Here is an 11,631-nt window from a genome sequence, read left to right on the forward strand (position 1 = left end):
GATGTGGGGGTGTGGAGGCCTGGCCTGCAGGGCTCAGTGGGGTTCTTCTCAGTCTTTCTTGTTCTCTGACAGGAGCAATGGTTCCTGGCAGGTAGAGCATTGCCAAGGAAAAGACACGGGCTCATTGCCCAGGCCAGCAAGTTCCATTTCCTCTGCCTCATAACCACTGCCTGCTCTAGATTGCAGTCAAGCCCACAACACAGACAGACAGATGGACAGAGCAGAGCCCCCACAAAGCCCCAGCCATGCAGAGCAGGCCTGTACACAGGAATCCAGCGGCTGTGCTACTCTTCATCACCACCTCTCTCTTCCTCTTTGACTACAACCGCAGGCCAGTCTCAGCTCACCTCCACCTCCAGGAAGCAGGCGTTGGACTGCCAGCCTCTCAGGTCTCCCTCTCCTGAGGTTGGAAGGCTTGAACCCACAGCTGTCCCCATACACACATACCCCTGCACACACCAGTTGGCAAGTTCTACCTAGGGCAGTCTGGTTTTCTAACGGCACTTATGATCATGAGTGTTGCTGAGTGTAAAAGCTTCTGTACGATGACCTGGGCTATCTCACTGCTTCAGAACCATCGCTCCTTTACTTGGGGCTGGAGCTCCTGAAGCCCTCTCTGGCTTCCCCCTCTTGCTCCCAGCCTCACCTATAAGGTCACAAGGAACGGAGGCACACTTCCCTCTCCAGGGGAGGATACCAGGAGGCAGCTTGGAGACCCTGCTCTTGGTTCAGCCCCAGGCCTGCCCTTCTCCCCCACAGCTCCAGGACAGCAGGGCTGGGAGGGAAGGAAGGTGCCAGGCCAGGGAAGGGGGGTTGGGGCCCTGCTTTCCTGAGCAGGAAAGGAAGGTGAGAGTCACTGACCTGAGAAGTTTCCATAAACTGTGGCCATGAGGGAAAATGGGGGAAGGGGGAACAAGGAGGCCTACCTGTGCAGGGGGGAGGGAGCACAGTCACCAAACTTCCCGCCTGTAAACTTCCAATTGGAGTGGAAAACAGATGCTAGACCAGTCCAGAGAAAGGACCATGCCACTATGGACATTAGAGGAATTGGAGGTGTCTGGAACAGGGGGAATCATGGCCCTGGTTATGAGGGGGTCAATTCGAGGCAAGAGGAGACAGCTGACCCAGGAAGGACAGCCAGAGCTGGGCCCATCCCTGCTTCCAGGGCCTCCAGCATAGAAATAGAAATGCAGGCAAACTCTCTGTGTGTATGTGTGTGTGTGTGTGTGTGTGTGTGAGAGAGAGAGAGAGAGAGAGAGAGAGAGGGGTGGGGGGGAGAAAGAGAGAGAGAGAGAAAGAGAGAGAGAAGAGGTCATGTTGGTCTAAGGAAGTATCAAGTTCTTACCCCCAGCAGCTGACTCAGCCACCTTTCCACCCCCCCATCCCCACCCAACACCTCCCTCTCAAGTCGATGGGAACAAAGACACCGAAAGGTTCCAGTTATAAAAACTGGGGAGGAACAATCAAGAACAAAGATCAAGGCTTCAGATTTTCCATGACATTGGTGCAGGGATTGGGGTGCAAAGCCTACCTGGCACAGTCCCCACCTCCAATGCCCTCTGGGAAGAAGGAAACTGCCATCCGGGCATGGCAGTGCCCGCCTCATCATTAGCATGGTGCCTCCCCTGGTTGGCCTGGCAGGAGGGGTACTTACTGCCAGGCAGGCTGGCTGGGTAGAGCCTCCTGACTCAGGGTCCCTCAAGCCCCAATTCCTCCTAGTTCTTTGAGATCACACAGCTTCAGAGGCCAGAACACTCACCCAGCAGACCCCCAAATGAGCAGCATGATGCAGAGGTCAAGGATTAGGAGGGACAAGGGCAGGGGACAGAATATATAGCACTGGTGAAAGTGTGGACTTTGGGTGGGTGGAGTTGAAGGTGGTGGGGACAGAGAGCTGGAATCCCTTTGCAAGAGGTCAACGGGCAGCTGGGACTGGGCTGTCTTGCGGGGTGGGACTGACATTCTGGAGCCAGTCTTGGTGTCCTCCCCTACTCCTCTTGCCCATTTCTTGCTCAGCTTCTGGGAGACTTAGGAGAGCTGTGACACAGGGAGATGTGCCTCGCCAGCTAAACACGTGGGGGCACATCCATTTAATGGAGTGCTTTTCAGATGTTAAAAGTGAAATAAGTTGGGCTAGTGGAGTGGCTCAAGTGGTAGAACTCTTATAAGCATTAGGCCCTGAGTTCAAATCCCAGTGCTGCAAAAAAAAGTAGTGAAATAACTATTCATACTAATGGGGAACCAATGTATGTTAAATGGAAAAAAAATGAAAAATCATATGCTGATTCTGATATCTTTATGTTAAAATAAATAAACTTAATACATCTGGAGATGTGTGCCTGAATAACGTACACAGTTACATGTTTGGATGTGCTTAAGAAGTATAGAAAGCTAAATGCTAAATTATTAAAAGGAACTATAACTGAGATGTAAATTTGAATTAGAGAGGTTTTTATACTTCATTTTTAAAAATAAACATGTATATTAAAAGGAACCTCTAAATTAAAAGGAATAAGAGATGGGAATGAGCCAAGTCTGTAGGTGGAGCAGGGCATTTGTACATGCACACACCAAGCACATGTGGCCTGCCAATGAGAGCACACCTGGTAAACCTGGCAAAACTTGGACAACACTACCTGGCCTAGGTGCATCTGCATAGTCCTGGGTTGCCTTGGCTTGTGCCAGCACAGACCCAAAGCTCTCTGGGTACCAACCCTATCCCAGATCAGCCCCATCCTCTCTTGCTTCCCAACCTCCAATCTATCCCCAGTGGCCTTCCAGTGTTTCCTGGCTGGTACTCATAAAGCAGGACACTTGGGAATTAGGAGAGTCAATAATTTCTGCTGGGAAGCACCCACCTGACCATGAACATGTCTTCCTCCTTCTCTGGGGCACTGGGGTTACCTGTCTTCAGTGCTGGGGTTGTTTCAGTGTTTCCTGTGAGTTCTGGTTTGACCAAGTAACCACCTTAGGATGTCAGCTATGATTCTGCTTCTGCCATTTACTGCTTCACTGGCCTTGGACTCAGTATTTTAACCTTTCCAAGCCTCAGTTTCCTCATCTGTAAGATGGGAATAATAAGGCTATTGTGAAATCCAAAGATGATAATATCTAAGGAACTCTAAATGCTTTGGAAGATAAACAAGGAAATGACGATCATAAAAGCCAGAATACCAGTTCCCTTGAGGGCAGGGGAGGAACACAGGGCCTTCTGGGATGTTGATAATATTCTATGTTGACTTGGGTGGTAGAAACATAGGTATTTAATTTGTAATTATTGAATTGTACACATATATATTTAGCATATATGTTTTATATTTTTCAGAAGAGAATATTTTGGAAATCTCATGCTCACATAAATGTAAAATAGTATCAGGAAGTGCAGAGTCCCATTTGTGTACCCTCTGAGGAGCCTCTGGGACTCTCTGCTGCCCAGGGAAATGGAAGGGAGTGGAGAGTAGAGTGGCTGGGCTGTGGCCCCAGTTAGATGGACAGCAAGGATCCACTAAGTACAGATTTCAGTTATAAATTCAAACTGTGTTGTTTTCCTTGCTAGAGGTTGTCTAGCATGGCAGCGGTGTCAATGGGGTGTGGATCATTTGGGGAAGGCCTTGAGGAAGGCTGTCCATCCATTCAAAACAGTTGCCTTCCTCAGGGCTCCTCCCCACCTCAGGCCCACCTTCCACCTTGACTTCCTGGTTAGGGTCATCCTCACCAAGCTGCTGGGACACCAGAACCTCCCCCCATGTTCTCCAGTGGCATGGCCCCTTCCATGTCCTCAGGCCCAACACCTTCCTGCTCCACTGGCATCCCCTTTGCTTGTCAGAGGTACCCATACCTCAGGTTCCCCACCTCTACCACCACTGCTGCAGGCTCCTCTAGAGTCTAAGAAACTCTCTGCCACCCGCTGCTCCTCAAACTTCCAGAGCTACACAAGAACCTCATCCTTCTTCCCTGCTCTGGTTCATAGTCTCCCCACAGCAAATGGAGGGAGTCCCTAAGAGAAGTCAGGATGTGGAGGGCAGGACCTCCTGGCTGCTCAGGCCCAAGACCCCATGCTGGGCCCCCACACTGGCACCAGACAGCCCTCAGGGCTGAGCCCACCCTGCCATCAGAGGCCACAGGAATGTCCATGTGGGCCTGGCCAGGGCCCTGCCTGGTGATTGTCCACTCCCTTCCACCAAGGCTGAGTTTCTCCTTGTCTCTCTCTGACTTGGCTTCTGTTCGACTCTGTGATTTAGTTCCTTTTCTGTCCTGAATTTTCTGTCTCTGTCTCTAGTCTGCCCTATAGTGCAAGGTAGCACCAACCTTCCTTTTGCCCTTTTGTGTTGGGGGCAGCATGGGGCCTCTGGTCCTGGCCTGTGTTGCTGCCTGCTCTCCCATGGAGGTGGCTGATGAGAAGGTTTCCTCAGAGGGCTGCAGTGGAGGGCAGAGTAGAGAGGAAGAGGAAGGGGATAAACTTGGGTGCAGGAGGATGAGGGGGGCGTGGAATGGGCAAAAGGGAAGTTAGATGTTAGGTGAATGAAGAACCACCCAACTGGAACTGGGGCTCTGAGACCTTACATCATCAGAAAGGAGAAGGAAGCTGAATTTCAGGGAAAGACAGAACTTGTAAAATAAAGATGATTGCAGGGCTAGGTTCTGACATTGAGAAGCTCTTTCCAAAGTCTAATCTCAGTCCTCTCTGCTGCAAACCTAGCTCTCTCCCATGTCTTCCTTCCTTTCTTCTTCCTTCCCTCCTTCCTTCCTTTCTTCCTTTCTATTGGTGGTACTAGAGTTCGAACTCAGGACTTCATGCTTCCTAGGCAGGCACTCTGTCACTTGAGCCACCCCACCATTCCCTTTTTCTGTTGGTATTTTTGAGATAGGGTCTCAAGAACTATTTGCCTGGGCTGACTTCAAACCATAGTCCTCTTGATCTCTGCCTCCTGAGTAGCTAGGATTATAGGCATGAGCTACCAGCATCTGGCTTTGTGTACTTATTTCTTGTATCCTCAGAGTTCAAGCAGGGCATAGTGTGAATGCAAGCACAAAAGGTACTTGCGAAGGGCACAGCATTTTTGTCCTAGGCCTGTGAAGACAACAGAGTATTCTGTCCCCACCACCTGATAACTCTCCAGTCCTTAGCCTGGCCTAGAGAGCAAGCTGTGGGCAGTGACAGCTCCAAGCCATGCAGACAATCTTCCTTTCACACACTTATTTATTATTCTTTCCCACCTCTCCACCCCTTCCCCACCAGCTGCTTAAAATATTTTTCAAACAGAAAAATCCAACCACAGCTGGAAACCAACCCTAAAGTTAGTCCAGAACGTGGGAGCTGCCAGGGAAAATTGCTGGGGCTCAGGCAGCGCTGTGGGAGGAAGGGCCTCAGCCATGGAGACTGGCCATTCTGCAGGGGCCAGAGCAGAGAGATGACATGCAGATCCTATCCTCATTCCACCAACAGTCAGCTCCCACACCAGAATGGTGGGGGACACAGATTGGCTTAATAAAAGAGTTATGGGCTTAATGAGAAGGTAAGACACAGGCACAAGCTCCTGAATTCCAACAGCGTGTGTTAGGAAGGGTTTATGCAAAGGCAGTCCTTGCCTAAGCACTTTCATATGCAGTGACTTACCTAAATCCCTTGTGAACTCTGCAAAGAAGATACCATTATTATCCCCATCTTACAGAGGAGGAAACTGAGGCTCACAGAAGGTAAAGAACTCCCACACTAACACACAACTAGTAAGCTGAGAAGTCAGGGGCTGGTCCCAGGTCATCTGTGCAGAATCCATTAAGGCTGCTGAGCTGCAAGGCCTCTGTGTGATCAAGCAAGGGGAGGCAAGGCCTCCTGAGAGAAGTACAGGTGGCCCTCCATCTCCATGGATGATTGGTTTTAACGATCCTCCCCCCAAAAGAATACTAAAACCCAAGGATGCTCAAATCTCCTGTTTAAAATGGCCTAGGATTTGCATATAACGTACACACATCTAACCATATACTTTAAATCATCTCTAGATTACTTATAATACACAATGCAAGGTAAATTCTATGTAAATAGGTGTTGTGCTATTGTTTAGGAAGTAATTAGAAGAAAAAAGTCTGTATGTGTTCAGTACAGACACGATTTAAAAACATTTTTGATCTGCAATGGTTGAATCCTCAGAACCCACAGAAATTGAAGGCCAACTGTATTTGAAACAAAGAATTGTGTATTTGAAAAGAAATCATATCTCTACTGAGCATGTATGGACTATTTTTCTAATCATTGCTCCCCAAGCAATGTAGTATAACTGTTTCTTTTAGCTGTACTGGGGTTTGAACTCAGGACCTCACACTTGCTAGTATAACAATTATCTACGTAGCATTTACATTGTTCTAGGTATTGTAAGTAATCTAGAGATGTTTGAAAGCATACATGAGGATATTCATGGGTTATATGTGATTACTATGCCTTTTAATATAATGGACCTGAGCATCGTCAGGATTTGGTATCTGTGGGTGTCCTGAACCAATCCTCCTGACCCTACTGAGGGCAATTGTGTAACCAACATGAGAACTCAGAGAGAGAGATGGTCCATGGCAGAGGGTCATCGCCTTCATGGAGGAATGTGCCCAGCATGGAGTTGCTCCTGGAAGGACAGTAGGGCGCTGAGTCTCTACTCTAGGGCAAAGACAAAAGTTATCTAAGAGGGACAGATGAAGCAGAGGCAGAGACAGAATGCAAGAGGCCAGTTCCCAGTGTACAGCACTCAACACTCCAATGTACAGCACTCACTGTCCACAGGGGACAGTGGCCTGAGGAAGATTTCTACCCAGGTGGGGCCCAGTCATGGCAGAACAGCAACTCAGATTCATGCCCCCACTCTCTGGCACCCTGGCCTACTTCTCATCTTCCAAATCCTCAAGCTGTCTTGTTTGGGATGGCCAGGTAGGGCAGGGTAGCCATACAGCTGTGGACCCCAAGGGAGAGTGTGGTATAGGCTAGGAGACTGGACTCTTCCCCTCCCTGCCGGCCTCTCCTTGTCTCTGTGGGCTTTCCCAGGGCATTTGGCACCTGTGGATCTGCTCTTGATCTCTCTTTCTCTCTCTGTACCTTTTTGCTGTGTCCCCTTCAGGTCTGAAAGCCCCACGAGCTCAGGGTGCTCAGTACTCTTCCATGTACCTGGGGACTTGCCACAAATAACCCACTGAACGGATATCCAAAGCTAATCCCAAATAGTGGCAGAAGTTCCAGGATTCTGGCCTGACTGGTTTCATAGGGTCCTTCAAATACAAGCTTCTAAGGGCCTGCTGGTGGAGAATCAATGTGGTGTCGACGGTTGACACTTAGTGAATGTCTACTTTTTGACAGACACTGCTTAAAAGGCTTCTACAGATTAACTTACTTCATGGTTTCAACAATCCTACCTATGAGGAAACTGAGGCTTAGGAAGGGTCACACAGCTAGTGAGGAGCTATGCAGCATTCCAGGTCTCCTAGCTCCAGAGTTTGCACTCTTTACTGCTGGCAAAGTTGGACTGTTTCCATTAGACAGAAGTGCCTGGAGGGATCATCGCTGTGTCCCAGGGCCTAACACAAGCCTGTCACAGGTGCTTGGATTGAAGGCCAAGGCTCCTGACTCCCTGGCAGATGAGGTTGGTCTTGACTGGCTCCAGGGTAGAGGGGGAAGAGAGGGTATGAATTCTAAAGAGTGGCTAGAGTCCAGGAATTTGTACAAATAACCTCCCCGATGCTCATGATGTAATGAGGGAAGGAATTTGAACCTGGATTGACTAGACTCCAGCCATAGCCTCCAGCTGCAAGAATCTACCTTCTCCAAAGGATGGCCTTGCCTGGGGGCATCCAGCTCCTGTCCAGTCCAACCAGGCAAGAACAGACCAAGCCAACCCAGGCCTGCTACTGCAGGAAAGTATGCTTTGGGTGGGCCCCTTCCCACCCTTGATCTGGCTGCCTCCTGAACCTTTTTGCAGAGAAGAACAACGCCAAACCTCTTTGGAGGTCTTAAAGGGAGAAGAGAGTTACCAGAGTCTGGAGGTCTGGCTGCCATGTCTCTTGCGCCCCCTGGTGGAAGAAACAGAGGCATGTCCTTGCCTGCCCTGCAATGTGAGCCCAACCCTCCCCCTCCCCATTCCTCCTGGAAGTCTGTCTTCTCTCACCTTTATTTATTCACCCTTGATGGAATTCTTGTCTGCTGGGCTCCAGACACATGCCATGTGATGGGGACACAGAAGTAACATCACACTGGCTCTCAGGTGCTCTCGATCACTCTGCCAGGCTCTTTTCAAAGCCATAGGGACATCATCCTGCAGTCACACCATTCCCAGTCTAACAGGACAGAAAAGCCTGGCTGGCAAATGGTCTGATATAAGGAGAGGCACAGGCACCCAGCAGAGGACACTGAACAGATACAGTCACACTGAACTGAGCAGTGGGTGGTGAGAGCACAGATAAAGCAAGCGTGTATGGTTCTATGTGTATGTGTATATTTGGGGTGGAGCAGAGATGGGTTTGCAGAGATGTCAGAGCAACATCTGAGCCGTGCTTGGACAGCAGCAAAGGAGCTGTCTGGGCATAGGAAATGGGATGTGGAGTGGTGTGGGGCAGTAAGCAGAGAATATTCCACCCAGAAAGGGAAGGATCAAGCACATGAAGTATAAACCTGTTTAAGAAGCTGCAAATACTGTTCTGTGTCAGAGTGTGTGCACAGTGGGAAAAGGGCACAGGACAGGGGCCTCAGCAGATGTGTAAGGGTTAGATCTTACCCTGGAGCTATGAGGAGCCACTGAGGCTTTAAGAAGTAGAAAGAGATGACTACAGTTGCATTTTAGAGGATACTAGATAGGACCACTAGACCCATGGAGAGTGGAGGGAGAACTGAGGAGACAAGCATCAGAGATGCTGTAGCACAGCTTGTCTTCTAGCTGTGTGATGCTGGGAAAGATATGTCACTTCTCTGAGCTGTGGATGCCTCATCTATCAGGTAGGGATGATGATATCCAAACTGTAGAGTTGGAAAGATGAAGTTAGATAATGTGCAGGAAGCTACTATGGCAACACCCATCATGATGCTCAGTAAATGATCTTATTTCATTAAGTCGGAGAGCCAACCCAAAAGCAATTGCAACCTCCTAAGTAACAGATGCAGAGGGCCTGGTGGCAGCCATGGACCAAGGAAAGGAGAAGAGGAAGTTGCTTTGGGGACAGGGCTGGGCAGGGATTTTGCCTTTCTAAACACCTCTTCAATTCTGCTCTGCCTTTCCTCCTCAGGTATTGCCCAGACTCCCTCCTTCCTCAGCACCCTCTGGGCTTTTCACTGCCTGCTCTGTGCAGGGTGCACAGCTGCTTGGAGTTTGACCATCTGCCACTTATCTGGCTGGTTTCAGGCATAGGCTGCCTGGGGGTCCAGCAAAGGCTCTGCTGGCTGAGCCTCTAGGTTCAGCATTCAATGCAGCAACAGGTTTCAGATGACAGCCAAAAGTGGTTATGTCCAGCCACCAGGTTTATCCCTGAAGCTGGCAAAGGTGATAAGAAAGGAAGTGCTGGGGGAGGTTGACCATGAAAATTGGCTGAGTAGCACCTGGATTTCATCACTCACTCACTGGAGAGATAAAATCCAGCAAGCCCACCTCTGACCACCCCTCAGGCACAGCTCCTTAAATTCCCCAGTGCAAGCAACCTTCCTCCCACTCCTGACCCCAGGCGCCAGCTCTTAACACAGTTCCATTCAAGGGTGTGTCAGCACCCCTGGGACGGGGGGAGGAGGGAGATGGGAACAACTGTATATGTGTAGAGTTACACACTGTTTCTCCCCAGAGTGTGCAGTCCTCAGGTTGCCAGGAGTGTGTACTTATGGCAATTATTAGAGCTACATCCTCCAAAGCCATCACATGGTGTTGACACCCTCTCAGTGCCTTACCCACCCTGGGGACAGCTAAAAGTGCTCAGGGCCAGTTATTAATCTCCTTGGTCTGCAGTTCCCTTATAAGAAAGTCTAGTTCAGGTGTTAGTTTTAAGATGTTAGCTTGTGTTTGGAGTTTGCCTGCTTTTGTGTTGCCTGTTCCAAGGAATTTTTTTAAATCTCTTGAAGACAGTTCCTTGAAATGTCTTCTGTAAAAGCCTGAGCTTATGAAGAGATGGTATCCAGTGCTTGTGAGATGCTGTTGAGGAGCAAAAGGAGGGAGCAGGGGGACATGGAGTGTCATGGAGCAGGGGCTTCAGCAGGCGAGCCTGTGGTGGGCTCCTGAGGACTGGAGATCTCAGCCTTGGCATCGCCATGGAAGGGACAGGGCCTCCCAGGACAGTGGCTGCACTGTGCATTGGACTTACCAGGCACTGGCACCAGCTCTGCCTACTCGGGCAAAGATGCTCAGGCCCTAAGGAAGCAGAGGCCTGTGGAGTGCTGGACAAGGAGAAGCTCACCATCACATGGGTCAAACAGGACAGGTCCTTTCTTAGCCTACTTTCTAGGCTGTAAGAAGTGAGTCCCCCTGACCAGGCACAGTGGCTCAAGCCTGTAATCCTAGCTACTTGGGAGGCAGAAATAGGGAGAATTGTGGTTTGAGGCCAGCCTGGGCAAAAAGTCCATGAGATCCCATCTCAACCAAAGGCTGGGCACAGTGGCCAGCTATGCAGGGAAGCATAAACAGGAGGGTCACTGTCCAGACCGACCCAATGATTAAACAAGACCCTTTCTCAAAAATAACCAAAGCAAAAAGGGCTGGCAGCATTACTTCAACTGGTAGAGCACCTGCAAGTGCAAGGCCCTATGTTTAAACCCCAGTACTGCCCAAAAAAAAAAATCAAGTCTCAGGACTTGTGAGTGGCCTTGGATAAGGAGAGGAGGCCTCAAAAATCAAGATTAAACCCCCTAGCAGTCAAGAGGGAGGGGCTCTGGGTTTGAATTAGTTTGGTCTCTATATATTTTTAAATAGGACCTTCTCTGCTTCCCTGGGTTCATGGAGGAATTCACACCTCCTGCTGCAGCCAGGATATGCTAATATGACAGGTGCATCCCTGAGCCAGGTCAGTGTGGAGAGCACAATGCAGGTGGGATGCTTTCCATAGTGGAGTCAGCTCTGCTGATGCTCCTCAAGGAAGGAACTAAGGAGAGATTGGCTGTCCGGACTTACTTGGTTGACTGAAGCTTTGGAGGGGGGTCCCCTTTTCTTTTTATTTATTTTTTATTAGGATATAGTCATTATACGGGGGGAGCTCATAGTGACAGTTCCAATTAGGCTTATATTGTACATTGGTTAGATCACCCCCATCCTCTCTCTTCCTCAACCTCCTCTCTACCCTATTTAAAGCAATTGCAAGAGGTTTCTTTGTTCTATTTCATATAAGTCCATCAACCATATACCCTCACCTTAACCTCCTTCATTAACCTTCCCCCCTTCCACTAGTATCCCCCAGACTCACACTGTACCTATTTTATAGTCATGTCTTTCATTATTAATATTTAAGTTGATGTTCAAAGGGGTTTCTCTACATATCCCCACTGTGGGTATACTTTATTTTGGTCCGCTCAGACTCTTCCATTACTCTCCCTTACCCCTTTACCTCCCACCCCCCACTTTTCAACATCTTTCAATACACATCCTATATCCTCTACCTTCACATCTTATGTTATGCGATATTACTGATGCT

The sequence above is a fragment of the Castor canadensis genome, chromosome 8 (genome assembly GCF_047511655.1).
Source record: "Castor canadensis chromosome 8, mCasCan1.hap1v2, whole genome shotgun sequence".
NCBI lineage: Eukaryota > Metazoa > Chordata > Mammalia > Rodentia > Castoridae > Castor > Castor canadensis.